The sequence below is a fragment of the Struthio camelus genome, chromosome W, assembly GCF_040807025.1.
Source record: "Struthio camelus isolate bStrCam1 chromosome W, bStrCam1.hap1, whole genome shotgun sequence".
In the NCBI taxonomy this organism is placed as follows: Eukaryota; Metazoa; Chordata; class Aves; order Struthioniformes; family Struthionidae; genus Struthio; species Struthio camelus.
Window position 1 is genome coordinate 24,768,414 of NC_090981.1, and position 15,480 is coordinate 24,783,893.

At 39.1% G+C, this 15,480-nt stretch overlaps 1 long non-coding RNA gene across 1 annotated transcript in view; it reads right to left on the reverse strand.

The window, feature by feature from the left end:
* LOC138064163 (uncharacterized) overlaps nt 1-15,480 on the reverse strand; it is a 35,042-nt gene that overhangs the window by 18,892 nt on the left and 670 nt on the right. The window contains exon 3 of the long non-coding RNA XR_011137460.1: nt 663-757. This is a non-coding gene — a long non-coding RNA (uncharacterized lncRNA). The remainder of the gene's footprint in view (nt 1-662; nt 758-15,480) is intronic.

Consider the following 15,480-nt stretch of genomic DNA (forward strand, 5'->3'; position numbering starts at 1 on the left):
CGATTTCCAAACATACTAATCATTATTTCTGACAAAATGGTTTTCAATTACATTAAACAATTTTAGAAATTAACCTTCTCCCAAGAACCCTCTTTGAATTGAATGCCTTTTTAGAGAAATGATGGTGGTTTTAAGAAAACCATTTACAAAACAAAATTTTTGTTTAGAGAAATTATTTGGTTGCCTTGGACACTCGGTGTTCTGCGCCCCCAGGAAAGATGCAGGTTCATTTCTTACCCAGCCCTCATTGCCCATGAAATATGGGCCTATGCACAAAACAATCACCGATTTTTTTGGATGCTGAATACTGTACTTTGGATATGTATCAAAATACGCACTCCCTTTCTAGTTGATCAATATTCATTTCTTCTAAAAAAATCCCTTTCTCTTTTCTGCTGTCCTGATAAAATTTATGAGACTTTTTTTACTCTAAGGCCCTAAGCTTTAGAGTATCCTACTCAAGATGAATGGCCTAGTGAAACGGGTTATTAAAGGGAGTTTCTTACATAATTAGAAGTGAGGGCTCAGGCATGAGAAAGTTGTTTATCTTACAATTCCAATTTGTTTTTAATAATGGTGCCCAAACAAGCCCGAAGCATTAAATTAAAGTAGTGCTGCTAGCCCTTTAAAAAACTGAACAGTGCTGTTGCTCTGTAGAATACCTGATTTGAAAAGCTCCTATGAAATATCCCAGTGAGGCGTTAACGTGCGATCTTCTGCCCCTCAAATGGGAGCTCTGGCGTTTTTCAGCTAAAAGCTACAACCAAAGAGACACAAGATAATAAAGTACATTTTAATCTTCTTTTTCCTGAGCATGGCACGTGCAGCACCTGTGAAATGATTATGCTTGCTCTTTTTTCCCTTTTATTTTAGCTTCCTGTGGGGCAAAGTGTGACCAGAAGGGAACATTTCGCTTTGAGTTCCTCTGCCACGGACTTCTGTCAACGATAATCCCTTTGCCCTTGCTAATCTTTATAAAATGTCCGGCCTAATGGGACAATGCAGCCGGGGCACGGTTGTATTGGGAATGTCTGACGTCAAAGCTTTTAAACCCCAAGCGTCTTTGGCAAGGTGACCTCCGATGAGGAGGAATTCCATGCCAAATCGTTCTGAGGACATGTCGTTTTTCCAGTGACAGGGAAAAGAAGTGGCGCAAGATACGGATTTTCATCCCATCATGGTTCAAAATGTTTATTTTGGTCCCATAACGGGATTATGAAGAACAAACTGAGCAGATTCCCCATGGAAAAAGGTGCTAAGAGGTATCTGGTTAATCTGATAGCCATAATGGGAGATGAGTTTTTGTTTCAATTTTTTTCTGTACTATCATTATTTTGCAGGGTTGGATAACAAGTCACCCTCCTTTTTTAAATCTTAGCATAGCCTCCATGATTTATGGGAACGTTATGATTAATGACAAGTAAGGAAGACCTATTTTACTTTGAAAGGACACTATTCATGTTGAGTTAAACTGAACATCTAATGTTCAGTTTATATTACAAATTAAAGGTAAATGAAGACTGGTTTCCAGGGAAAATAAATACAGTAAGAAAGTATTACACAGTGGTAAAAATACTCAAAGTGCCTATAAGAGATTAAAACACAGAGTAGATTAATTTTTTTACCTCATGTTTTTTCATCTAAAACAGAAAAAATAGTATTCCTAGGTATTTTGTATGCTTTCTGGAGAACAGAAGATAGATATCATCAAACCCTTTTCTCTTTGCAAACTCCTGTGAATGATTATATGCTTCACGTATTTCATCACTCATTTTACATTGATCACAAACATTCAGGCATACCCAGGAAAAAGACGTATTTTTCAGTTTAATATATAAACAGGTTTTATTTCTATTTGAGGAAAACCAAGAAAGAACAAATGACCAGTTTCCCATGAAGGAGAACGTTCTCTTTGTTCTTTAACAGTCTGGCTCTGAACCTAAATCCTCTATATTTAAAGGAGCCATTTTCAAAAAATTAGACGGACGTTTGCTTTCAGTTACACAGCTATTTCAACAGCCATACAAAGATGGCTCCAATTTAAGGATCCAGAGTGAAGATATGATTTCACTGAAGCAGGCTTTAAAAAGAGACACGACAGGCGCTACACCGCAGTCACAGATGTTAGCACTAAATGTTTAATGAGGGAAAACCTTGTTCTGTTCTCTGCCTTGTATTAAATGACCTTCGGCCAACAAGGGTAGCAGGAGCTAGTTCTGAATAAACACTAACAGTGAAAGTTTCCAGAGCAGTAAGAATGCTGCTGTTAGCAGATTGATAGAAAATGCTTTTTGCCTATAGTATTTTCATCAGAAAATCTCAAAAGTGGCTTTGCAAGAGTAGCTTCCTACATGGGCAAACTGGGGCAAAGGAACCGTGGCTGGAGAAGCCACTGCAGTTGGCCCCCTGCGAAGCTGGGGAGGGAACGTGGGCATCCTCGCATAGTACCCTCACTGCTGAGCAGCACTGCTTGCTTTACCAGCTGTTAGTTATCCAGAGCAGCATCTAGGACGTCGTACTCACTTCGATATTTCTCAAGTATCCGATAAAATATGTGGAAGCGATTTAAACCAATAAGTGTACCAGGAAGAGTAGATCCAGCCTGGACTAAAGCTTAAAAATGATAATAAAAATGGCTATCCTTATTTCTACCTGGTTATCAAATCATCTCAAAACTGTGAAATCTGGCCAATGCTTTGGATCCAAAATTGCACTAAAGTCTTGCAAAAGGCCCCCTTAAAAACAGCCAAACCAAAATCTACCAGCTAGACGTTACTAATATTTAGGTTACTAAATGCCAGATTTGTCAGCTTAAGCCCATTTCGATTTCTAATGAAATCTAATGACCGCATGCTCACTGTAATTCTCTTTCTTGTAAAATAAATATTACATTTGCTAATACTAATAAATATTGCATTTGGCTACAATAATAAATGTGTCTGAGTGTGCTAATTGGCTCTCTATTAGGGTGTTTCCAAACTGATGGTTCTTATTAGTGTTAATGAAATTGCCAGATGGCATCCAGTGTTGATAGAAGCCTTGGCAAAAATGGCAGTCTGTGTAGTGTACCACTTCATCATGTGTGTAGTTAAATTTAAAAACGCGGCTTGGAGAGCTAACTAAATTAATTATGGAGTCTGCAAAGAGAAAAAGTTTATGAGCCTCTTGGCTCCTCTACTATGTTGTTGTAACATGAAACTCCCCTTTCTTGTCTTTTCTTTGTTCATTGTGTTTTCACATTATAAATGGTTTGAAATATATCTGGATCTAGCTGACAAAGAGAAATTTCAGTAAATGCACAGAATACACAGCAAGTATACGTATAGGCATAATGGCATGAGATTTTTAGAGGTGGATTTAAGCCACTCTGCAATAGAATTGTTTCCTATAATTAGTATGATTTCTTTTTTTTATTTCTTCAGTCCTTTATCCTCCAAGCCTGGCACACTATCTGAGGACCATCGGAAACAGTGACCTGTCCACTGAGTCTCTCTAAAGGTAGGTGTTGCCCCAGGTTTAACAACTCCATTTAATCATTCTTTGCTTCCATATCTCCATCTGTGAAATACAGAAATTTTAGTCCCTCACAGAGAGGACTGAGAATAGTGATCCATTACTTCTTGCTCAATTTTTGGATGTCTTCCATTACAGAAATGAAGAGTTCAAAAACGTACCTGTTGTCCCTATTATGTCGAAGACATACGGAGGTCTCTCATGAATCATGACTAATGTAGACAGTATTAATGAGTAAGTAGTTATATCACTATTGTTTCAGCAGTAAACAAGGACAATCTTTAATTTCCAAATACTAATTTAAATATGTTTGTCATCTGGCGAACGTAATTAAATAGAAATAGCTGGTGAAAGGTTTTGTCCTGAGAATACTCATTCTCTTTCATCTCACTTCCCAGAGAACAGCTGTATGGCAGTCCCAAGAAAAGATTGTTTCTCGACATTTGGGTACAGTTTCAGAGCTTCAAACTATACCTCTGCCATCCTGAGCGATTTCTTTAAGCAACATGCTAGTTGTATGACTTATCACTAAATACAGTTGAGAGCCTCTTTTCTAGTGTCACCTTTTAGTTGTGGAGTGAGTCGTATTTAAGCGCTCGTAATTTCACTACAGTGTTGATATCTTTCTCTTGGAAAGAGTCCACAGAAGCCTAACAGCCTGTCTGTGTCTGTGTGTAACAGCAAGACTGAATTTACTGGCTAGCGTGCACTGCCTGTTTTTGCTGCTGAATAGAAAAGCGTTACAGTAAAGAACCCAGAGGCTCTAGAGATGGAAAGGACCTACAACATTAGAGTATCCCTTTTGCCTGCTAGCCTGTGCCACACCTGACTCTGCACAACAGGTTATCCAGCACTGTGTTTTGTTTAGCTTTGAAGTTCTACTGTATCCCCTGTGAGAGTGTTTCCCACGCAAGGTAATGAAATGTCAGAAATTGTCCCTCGTATGTGTCATGCTCTTCTCCCCGTTTCAGTGGAGCTAATACCTCGTAATTGTATTCCTCTATACTGTTTTCATTTCATCTCCGTTCTCTCAATCTAAGTAATTCTCAGCTGACTAGATCTAGGGAATAACTGACCACTTTGCCCATCAGAATAGTGAAAAAAAATAGTTAGTTTTAAAAAGTGTTTAGGGCAGAGATACTTTCTGCATGTGTGTTTTACCATGCCAAGCACAGTGTAATCTAATCCTACGTATCCTAATAAATTCCTACGTAATGCTGCAGTGCAATCTGGGATTACTTAATACAGGTAGAAGTGGGTAAGAACTACTTCCAAAGTGGATAGGTATGTTGTATAAGGTACGAATGTTCCACCAAAGTGCTTTTTACATTTTTTAAGGGCATTTGACATTAATGGCCTGTACTCAACCAACAGTGCGTAGCAGGATTATAGCAGAGGTTTTGTATGTTTTGATATATTCTGAGCATTCAGCTGAAGTGCATGAAAGCCTGTTCAGTGATATTCTAATGCCAAAGCAAAAAAAATGGGCATGCAGAATTACTGAAGTTCTGACCTTTTAATTATAAAATGTTAAGAATTTTATGACAAACCAAACTTTTGACCCATTTCTTTGATAATGCCTATAGTTTACTGATAAATATGAATTCACTGTTATCATATTCTGTCTTTTGTAGAAATGTAATTATTATAATCTGTAATTGTTATCATCCATATGACCTGCTTGAATATTTTTATATTGTTACAGTTAATAGTTAGGCTTTGACTCAGCACTGACTCAGCTGAATGATTCCTTTGAAGTAATAATGAAGAAACTTATTAAGAACATTTAATGTGCTCTTCTTTATAATACAGCTTTATTTTAAAACAGATAACTATATCCTGTGGATAAATATATTGCATGTTTTCATTTCTGGATAAGATGCAATACTATTCCTATTTGTTTGCTGAGAAAATTATAGAGTGTTATTCTTTTACTCACTAACCGCATCTAGAAAAGAATGTAGTGATGGTAGGGTCCAGTTATTCATATGGCAGTTACAAAGTCAGATTTACTTCAAAATTCACAAAGCAGTCAAACTGTGACCAGGGTTGGATAGAATCAACCAGCAGATTATAAGATAAAACATATGGGCAATCTGTCCCTCTGTGTGTCTCTCTAGGAGCTGATACAGTCACAGTTACAACGGTATCTAAGCACTTAAAAAATAAGTACAGCATCCTGAAATAGCAATGGAAATGTACCAGAGTCCTCTAGCAGCAGCAGCAGCAGGACACAAAGCAAGTCCAGACACTATTTCCTAATCATATAAAGAGGTTTATGTGGCTCCTTTACTGTTGTTGTCAAATCTGTCCCTTCCAGTCATAATGTGTTTGAGACCAAAAGGAGTTAGGCACCAGAAGCCCCTTCCACAGTTCTCTCCTGAGAAAGAGGCTGAAAAGTCAAATTGTCAGCCCGTGCAGACTGACATTACTATATAGATACCAAGGGCATGACACTGACATATGTCACCTTACGATCCAGCCTATTACATATCCAGATAACAGGATTTGATATCAGTGTAACACTTAGAGGCAAGGGAACCCCTTCATTTTATTTCTAAGGAAAACAAAATGGTTTATATTTGTATCAAATTTTTGCACTTGGTTTAGAAAAATTGCATGCATGTTTTTGGTGCCTTGCACAATGCAAAGCCCAGATGCTACATCTCCTTTTCAGCACAGCTCTGGCTTTGCGTGGCTGCTGCTGCTGCTCTCTGTCTTTCTGAATCCCACTGTCCCACGCCTTTGCAGCACAGCCTCCGAGAGTCTTGGTTCAGCAGCTTGGGAATCCCACTGCTGCTGGTGGTGGGTTTAAATGTCCCCTACAAAGGGAGGCATAGCTTTGGGGAAGCCACCTCAAAGAGAAAAAGGTACTGAAGGAAGGAAGATGGGCTTGTTTTGCAGCAGGCAGGAGTCATCGGGATCTCTGGCCTGAGAGAGAGAAAAAATCGGAAAAAAGATGAAAGAGTGACATCCTGCAGTCACTACACAAAGAATAATTCACTGTCCTTGAGGTGAAAAAGAGTGCAGTGAGACTTACAATGTCCAAAGTTCAAGTGAAACTTCAAAGAACGAGTTAAACACTGTGAACCATATCTCTCTCAAGGAAAATTTCTACGTTTGGAAGCCCTGCCTTCTTAGCCTCTCTCAATTAACAGTTTTTGAAAGCAAATGACCAGTAGTTCTGTGAAGAACAGTGGCATATGTCCCCATGTCAAAAGTATAATCTTTCAAATATGATTCACAGTTGAAATACCTTGAAGCCTTTCTCCTTTGGGAACAATTAAAGCAAAACCAGGGCCAAACATCCTGCAGATGCTAGCTGTCTAATGGAAACTATTTAGTAACATCATCAAGGAAAATATTGCACAGCCCGTAGCCTTTTTCTCATTTCTCATGCAGACCGGGAGAATGCAACATGCTCACACTGCAGAGTGTCACCTGCAGAGTATCACCAGCACGATATCTCTCTGCTACCAGCTATGAGTTGGCAGGATACGGGCATACGTTAAAGGACTTCCTCCCATCAAGGGCATGCATAACTAAGATGAAATTATATTTTTGAATAATACAAAAAGAAGTCTTTGAAAAGGAAGACTTTGAGACTATCTGGCTGATGTTTTAGTTCTTCTTTTCCCCTCCCAAGAGATAAGTGAAGGATGGTAGTGATATTTCTGCATTAAATATATAGATTTTAAATTAGGCTGTTTTTTAGAGCTTTCGTTATGAAGATAGTACTTTTGTACAATCATTCATTTTCTTTGAAACTGTATTTAAACGTCATGGCTATCATTGGCAATATTGCTTTTTACTGAGTGTGCAGTAATAGGATTAATCTCAAGACCTTTTTAAAATTACAGTGAATTATTGTTTAAGTGTTCCAAAAGTCATTTTAGAAATTAATTGAGTACAAAATGTGCAGTTTTATTTCCGTTTGTGCGTGTACCATACACTCTTGGAACTTACTTGCAGTATCAGATCAGCGATTGTTTTTCGGCTGTTTCAGATATAGAGTCTTTATCAGTTTCTACCTGGACATTGGCATACTATCATATCACCAAAGGTACATAGATCACCTGCTCTGCTATGCCCTGATGCATAAGCTGTCAAGAAATTCTCACTGTTTATAATATATAGCCCTCTTGTAGCCATCGGCTTATTGGCAAGCGTATTCCTTGGTAAAACGGAAGACAGCCAAGCACCTATGTATACTGGTAATCTCTTGCAACCAGAAGAGCTTGGAAGCGTACGACTGTGTGCGAGTGAAAAGCAGTGCTGAGGATGTGCTAATTAACTGTAGAGGCAAGACTGCTTTATTCCTCTCATCCCCTCCTCCTTCCCAGATCTGTGAGGCAAAACTGGCGGCAAAAGCAAGGGCTAGTCTGTGGCTGCTTCTTTTCAGCAATGCATAAATATCTGTGATCCTCTCAAAGTATAAGCACACTTCTGTATGGCAACAAATTGTATTTCATATATTTTATTTAACCACCCCAAGTGCAAAAGATGCTTTCACACAAGGAGATAGAAAATTGTTCAGCTCAGCTGTATCATGGGGCAGACTTCTGGATCAAAAACTGACCTCATCTACTTCTGTTTTTTTACATGTAGGCCTCTGTTATGATACTGTTCAACACTGGAAACATTTTTCCTTTCTTATGGAAATAAGAATAACATTTTATTTTCTGGAGTAAGAGTAGGACCACGTATTTTTTCCCTTTCTCAGTGAACGGCTGCAAATTTGAGCTCCAGAAACTTAATTGGGTTGTGGCTGTTTAAAATAACACTTAACTCCTAGCAGCTGTGGTTAATGGAGCTGCTCAACACAACAGCCACCTGGTTAAACATGATTAACTTCCACAGGTTTCACGCTGTGTGTCCTATGCTGGAGTTGGAAACTTCTGTGGCCTTGAGGAGCATTTTGCTTTTTTTTTCTGAGGTGGGTGAAAGAATTTTATTCTAATTTTAAACTAGCTTTATAATGTTGGTCTTTTGATACACTCAATTATTGTTTACATCCTAGGCAGCAAAATTTTGATAGATGAGAGCTTGATTTAAAGTCATAACACCACAATAGCAAAAGAAAAATAGATTCCTTTTAATTTCATGTTACTTCACATTTTAGAGAGGGAAAATACCTAATTTATTAATCTGTTTTGTTTGAATAGAAGGTTATGGTTTACTAGATAAATACAAACCTAAGTGGAGATTTTGGAAAATGTGTTTCTCTTACCTACTGGCTAACAAAATGAAAACTCTTTGCCTTATCTTAGCTCTTAACTCCTATTAATGAGATTATCAAAATAATATGTGCTGGTAAGAACAGGAGAGGCTTTTTGTCCTGAGGACAGAAGAATCTTGTATGTCTGCCTGCAGGAAGAATTCTGTTTAGAGAACGTCTAATAATTGAGGCTTCTTGAGATTCTCTAACACTTCCCTGAAACCTTGTTTTGAGAGGTCTGTGTGACTTCTTAAAGAAGAGAAAAAACTTTTGGCTTTAAGGTCACCTTGTTTCTCTTCAGTAAGAACTCTTTTAAAAATATATATATTCCTTTTCCCTTCATTTATTGCAATCCAGACTTTTCTGAATCTTATGTTTAGAGTGCCTCAGTCTACTGGTTCCTTGCTCCTTTCCAATGTACAATGTAAAAGTAAAAATTAATAAATACGAAATGTTATAAATGCTAAGCTAGTCCTTCGCTACTGTTCAGTAGTAGCCATGCAACAGAAATGACTGTTTTTGAAAATGCAGCTTCCTGAGTTTGTGTCTGATTTAGTTCTCCAGATGTTTAGTTTATTTACTGTTTGTCCAGTTTATTATCATAACTAGTTGACAACTAAGATCTTCCGATATCTTTAAATGGTATTTAGGCTTCTGGCAAAAAACCTCAAGAACAAAGTATGTGTGTGGAGGGAGATGAGTTTTCATCCCGTCTCTGTGCTAGCAATACGAATCGATTTAGGAGCCCTGACTTGCTCTGCTCAAGGCTCAGCTGTTGCTTCTCAAGGTCTGTTGAATTCCTGTTGAGAGGAACTAGACCCTGGCAGTTGAGGTCCAGTTGAAGTCATCCACATTGGCTGTAGTTAAGTGGATCTTCCAGGGAAAATTAAATACGCAACTGTACTGCACGGTCAATTTGACTATAGTAGGTCAATTGAACTAGAGCGGTGAACTTGATACAAGAGGAGCAGTACATCTACTTGGTGAAGTGCAGGACTGCCTAATGTTGTTTAAATACAAATTTCAAAGCCTGCTCTTCCTCCTCCAGTTCCTGGCAGAAATGTAAAAGAGGAAAATAAACTGACTGAAAAATATTGGCCAAAAAACCCCTTTTTCCTAAGTAAATATTAAAATGGGCATTGAAACTAGTGATAACCCACTTGCTTGAACTTTTAGGTTTTGTGTGGGTATCCGCTAGATCTTTGGAACAAATTAAGTCAAACTGATGTATCTAAACTACAGAAAGCTTGTGATATCCTTTTATAGTATTCAGAAGTCTGCCACTCATGCTTTACAATCTTGTATAATCTATGTACGAGTTGGAAGTAAGTGGTTTTCTTGGTATGGTATGAATGATACTGGATACAGTTCCTCCATATACAGAAAGACTGAAGGTTTTGAGGCATTGAGATTGCAGGCATGGGCTCTGCCGTCCCAGAGCCACGTGTCACCAGGCAGTGCTGCAGGCAGGTTCCTGTGCCAGCCTGTGCAGCCTGCTGAGCTAACGAGGCTCACATAGGGGAGAGAGCAAAGTGGGGGCCGGTAAAGTTCATGCTTTCCTTTAGGTAACAAATAAGATGCCAGTAACTATGGGTGCATGCTGGAAATTGTTCTTAAGAGTAATAGATGCAAGATTTTGGGTTTTGCTTTCCAAAAAACAGTTATAGGTGTGATACAGTCTTGAAGGAAGAGAAGATGAAGAAGCTATACTGCAAAGTGTTACTAAGTATAAAGATGAGTGCTAATGGTGGAATGGCAAAAGCTCCTAATTGATACTGTGGTTTTTAGTAAGGGAGTGGCATAGTTATTCACTCAGGGCAATGTTCTTGAGTAGAAAATACCTCAGAAACCTAATGCTGAGGGGTTCTCAATGCAGCTAGGCTTGATAGGCAGGTTGTGCTGGCAACTCAACAGGGTGAAAGATTGGCCTTGCTGAGGCTGGTGTGGGCTCACCCGCTGACTCCGAGGACAATGATCTCATCTCAGGTCTAACCTTTAAAACTATTGAGGGTATGACTCTCAGCTTTAATTAGGGCATAATTTTTAACAAGCTAGTCATTCCCTTTTCATCATACATAAATGAAGCTTCAAATTTACTTGTTTGCTTCAGGATTTTACTTTTTAATAAAATAATTAGTGCTCTGGCCATTTTGTCTTGAAACTCAGAACATAAAAGGTCATGACCTTTGGATTTGTCTCTAATGACCTCTTCCCATATTAGGGGGTTTCTTTCAATTCCCCAGTGAATTCCCTGAAGCACTTCAAAACAGCATCAGGATACTGGTTATGTAGTAACAGGTTTGTCTTTTACTTTTTTCAATAGTGTACATGTAGGGCTTTGTACAGCCTAATTTAAAATCCCCAAACATAGGATCCCACGTTGCTGTTATACCACTACGTGATTCTTGATATTCATGCCATCCCTTTTCACTCCTGTAGTCCTATCCTTCACTGTCTAAAGAATAAAAGTAGACAAGGAAAACCTTCTCCCAGAGATGCACAGAAGCATGCTATTTTTTGCATAGAAGATGTTACAGTTGAAAGTCAGCTACAGTCCAGTCCACTTTTCAAAATTATTAAGAGTAACATGGTATTTCCTGAATCTCTTGAGGTATGTGTGCGCACCTGCATGTTTTCCCACAGGTCCCCCACCCTGAGCTGCTGGATGGAAGATGCTTGTAGTAGACATATTGAAGAGAAGGAGCAGTCTGCACAAATAAGAGAGAGTATGGAGGAAGCATACAGGAGTGGATGTCTCGGGCCTGGGAATGCAACTTACCTGTGGGACAGTTGAGGCAAAGCCAAGTTATGTGTTTTCCCTGTTCTGCCTCCCTGCCTGAGTGCCCTGTCCTGTGCTCTTCACCACGGCAGCTGCCATGAAAATGATAGTACAGGACTGAAATCTGGGGTGCTTCTCCATTATGGTACAGTAGGACCTTCTGGAGGAGAGCGGAAGGAAAGTGTTGAAGAATGTGCTTTTTTGGCAGTATATCTGACTTTCTTCCCTTGTCATCTAAACCAGGCATGTATACTTCTAGGCTAGCAATTCTTTCTCATTTTTTCTGTTAGACCAAGTTTCCTCATAGTTCTTTGCAAATCTGTCCCTTTAGGTTCCAAATTTTTGTTTGTATATGGATAGTATATTTTTCTTAATTGCCCTAATTTGCCTCTATTTTCCTGTTAGGGAGCATTCTAAAGATAAATGCTTTATTTCACATACAACCGCAGTAAAGCTGCTTAGAGACAGTCTGTAACTTCCTTTCCTCCATATGGAAGCCAAAATTGTGCTACTCCTTTTATGCTACCATATGGCCTTGCACATGCATGTACTTGCAATTTTCCATTGCTGCTACAATAAATCTTTTAAGTGCTTTACTGCCCAGGTTCTTCTGGCTTTGTCACTATCTTCCTCCTCCCGCCTTATTGAGAAAAGAGTTCTTATTGTGGGTAGCAAGTGTAAACAATTTCATGCCTATATGCTTTTCACTTATTTTACAGCATTCTCTCTTCTCATTTTGGTTTCAGTGTGTTAGATCTTCCAGAACTAGCCAATTAAGATTACTGTTTTGAAAATCAGAATTTTCTACCTGCCCAGCTTTTGCAGGTATGTGAATTGACTAATATGCTTAACAAAACTAACATAGCTATCTGAATATTTTCTTCACTGATCACCTGTCTCTAGAACTTCCAGTACTCTTTACACGAGGGAGGAAAAAATCCTATTTAAAAAAAAAAAAAATTGCTTTGGGATGCCCCATTCTCCTCATGGCTTCTACATGGTGAAGAGTTCTCAATAATTTTGGTGTGTTTCCCCTTTTTCAGGTGTTTATATGCTCTTTGAGTTTCATCTTTTCTTTAGTTAAACAGAAGTACCCTGCAGATATTCAGGGATGCTCATGAGCATTTCCTGTAGCTGACTGGTTTAAACAAAGCCTTAAAAAAGCCCTCTTCCTACAGGAATATCAACAACTTGAATTCTTTGCTTTTATCAGCAGTGATCTGTTTCTCTACAGTGTTGTATCGTTCATCTCTTTATTAAGCAAAATGCACAGAGTCTTTATAAGTTTGTCGTGGGAGCTCCAAGCAGGAACAGCACAACACAAGTTCTTTATAGTAAAAATACAGCTATTGTTGAGATTTAGTAAGGAGTAATATTGGGATTGGAGCCTGTGTCTTTAGGGATACGCCTTGGAGCTCTGCAGTGGAATGTTGTGATGGTTTTTGGCCCTGGAATCAGGCTTAGGAGACATAAGCTAGAGGAGTGAGCAACGGAAATACAGGGACACTAGGGAACTTTGTGCCATGACTAAGGTTACCAGTTTGGTCTGTCTACAGCCCTCAAAATGAATTCTTGAGTTGGTTCCCTACGAAAGAGTTGAAATCTTTACATCTGGGGGAAAGGGCTATCAGAGCTACTATTTCCCCCTAAACCCACTGGAATCTAGGTGAGCACTTTGAATTGCAAGGCAGCTCTTTCCTGAGACCTGTGAGGTCCCTGAAGCGGTGGAGTGGGGTGAGGGGAACATGAACAAGTAAAGTGGGCAACAGCCATGGAAGTACAGCCTCAAAGTAATCAGCTCAACCAGATGATACAGCAGGGCAGGGAAAAAACATTTTTGCACACATAAGCCCTTCTGAAACAGCAAATTTCAAGTGAAGTAAAATTTGAGTTAATTTGTCATTCAACTAGGCAATGTGACGGAAAGTAGTAGCTAGTGTATGGGGCAGAGGAGAAGGTCAGCAAAGGGGAGAGCGAGCTGGAATCGACTGCAACACGAGGAAGTGCTGTCTGCAACTGGCTGCAGCTTACGACCAGTATGAGTCACATCAGGCAAGTGTCCAATGTGAAGACATGACCCCTCAGAAAGAGTATGAAGGAGCAGCCTTCAAGACCTTGATTTGTGGTCTGAAAGCCAGCTTGCACAAGGGAAGATATAGATGAGAGTTGAGGACCTTGACGCTTAGGGGAGAGGATGCTGAGAAGGGGTAGGAGATGAAGGGAGTAAGAAGAGCTAGATGGTCCAGCAAACCAGGTCATTTATTTGGTAGGTATATGAGTACCTTGCATCATACACAGGGTGCTGGATTTAGCTGTGTTGTTTTATAAATTGCAGTTCTGTAGCCTGCTGCTTAATTGCATGTCAGGAGGCCTGTCATCCTTGCATTTCATCTGAGCTGAAGAGCAAGGAAGGTAGCGTTTTACATGTATTTTTTCGTGTGCTGAGATTACGTGCTTTGGCATCTGGCTCTTACCAGTAATGAGGCAAGGAGGGAGCTGAATAGCTCTAAAGTGCTGTCAGGTTATAGCGTGTATTATTATTCCTCAGTCTGCAATTTATGATGATTTGAAAACTTAGGAACAGTTCAGGATGTACTGTCTATGCCTGTGGCTCACCTTATGCATACATAATGCAGGGCAATTGGTAAATAAGGTCCGTACCCCTTTGATTTGGAATTGATCTGATAGGGAAGTGTTACCCTGAAATATGTGGCCTATTCAGTGGGAGTCTCTTTGGATGGCTGAGGCAAGGAATGTGCCACTTTGACAGAGGTATTCCACTTGTGAACTAGTGGAAATAGCATTGAATAGTGTGAGCTTGTTATTCTTGCTCCAGTATTCAGCTAACACACAGTATCACATTCTTGGAGATGGTAGGAATTATTGCTTAGCTTAATTCACTCCTAAAGGCCAGGTGTTTTTTATTTATAGAGGGCATACTAAAAATAGTAACATAGAGTAGTCACAATTAGTATTTATAGTCATTGCATAAAGTATAGTATATAGCTGACAGGTTAATTCTCTAACAGCTTTCATAGTGCTTCCTTTGAATGTGAAAGTTTTAAAAAATTGCCTCTTAACTGTTACAAAATGCATTGTTTGTATCAGAAGTACTTGTTTAAAGTGTAGGGAATGCCTAAAAGTTGATTCAAAAAATAGAAGTCTCCTTGCCTTTGCAGTTGTAAACGGGAAAAGGTTTATATTTTTGTCTTGGGTACTGACACATTCTTGATGTTTGTCATACTGTTACTGGCAAGTGTCAAGATGAAGTTTTTTCAGGCCTTCCTACAATCCCTGTATGACTGCTGAGCCATAAGCAAGGATGAACCGTGAAATTCCAGTGCTCAAAGGCTGCATCCTGAACTTCAGCACTACTGTTTCTTACTGTGTGTCTGCATGGTGAGCCTAAAAGAACTTAAACTCCCATGTGTGCTAGAAAGTGTTATGTAATAGGCCAAACAAAAGAAAAAGGAAGAATGTTTTCTGTTCTGGAGAGCTCTCCTGTGCCATTTGTTTGGCCACTGTCCTTCCCAAAAGGGGTGATGGAGAGGGTAACTCTCTTCACTCCAGGTGGATTGTAATCTAAAAATGCTATTATATCACAAATATCATATGCACTCCGAAGATGCGCAGCAGTTTTCATAACTTCAAGAATGAACGCAAAATAAACACTGGCTTGTAGGACTTCTCAAGGAAAAAAAACTTCCATAACTGAATTGTATGTTGCTTTACATCACGGTGAGCAAGTCAGAGCTACAATCGCTGCTGTGCTAAATCCCTTTGAAGGAGGTAGTTATACTACTCAGTACAAGGTGTGATACATTTCATAAAGAATCCGAAAAATCTTAAAAATATACGTAGGAATTAATCATGACTATAATATAGCCACCTTGGGGTCCTGAACGTGTACAGCAGCTTTTAGTAAAGAAGATTAAGAGGATTTTGTGACTAAAGAGCACAAAGGATACAA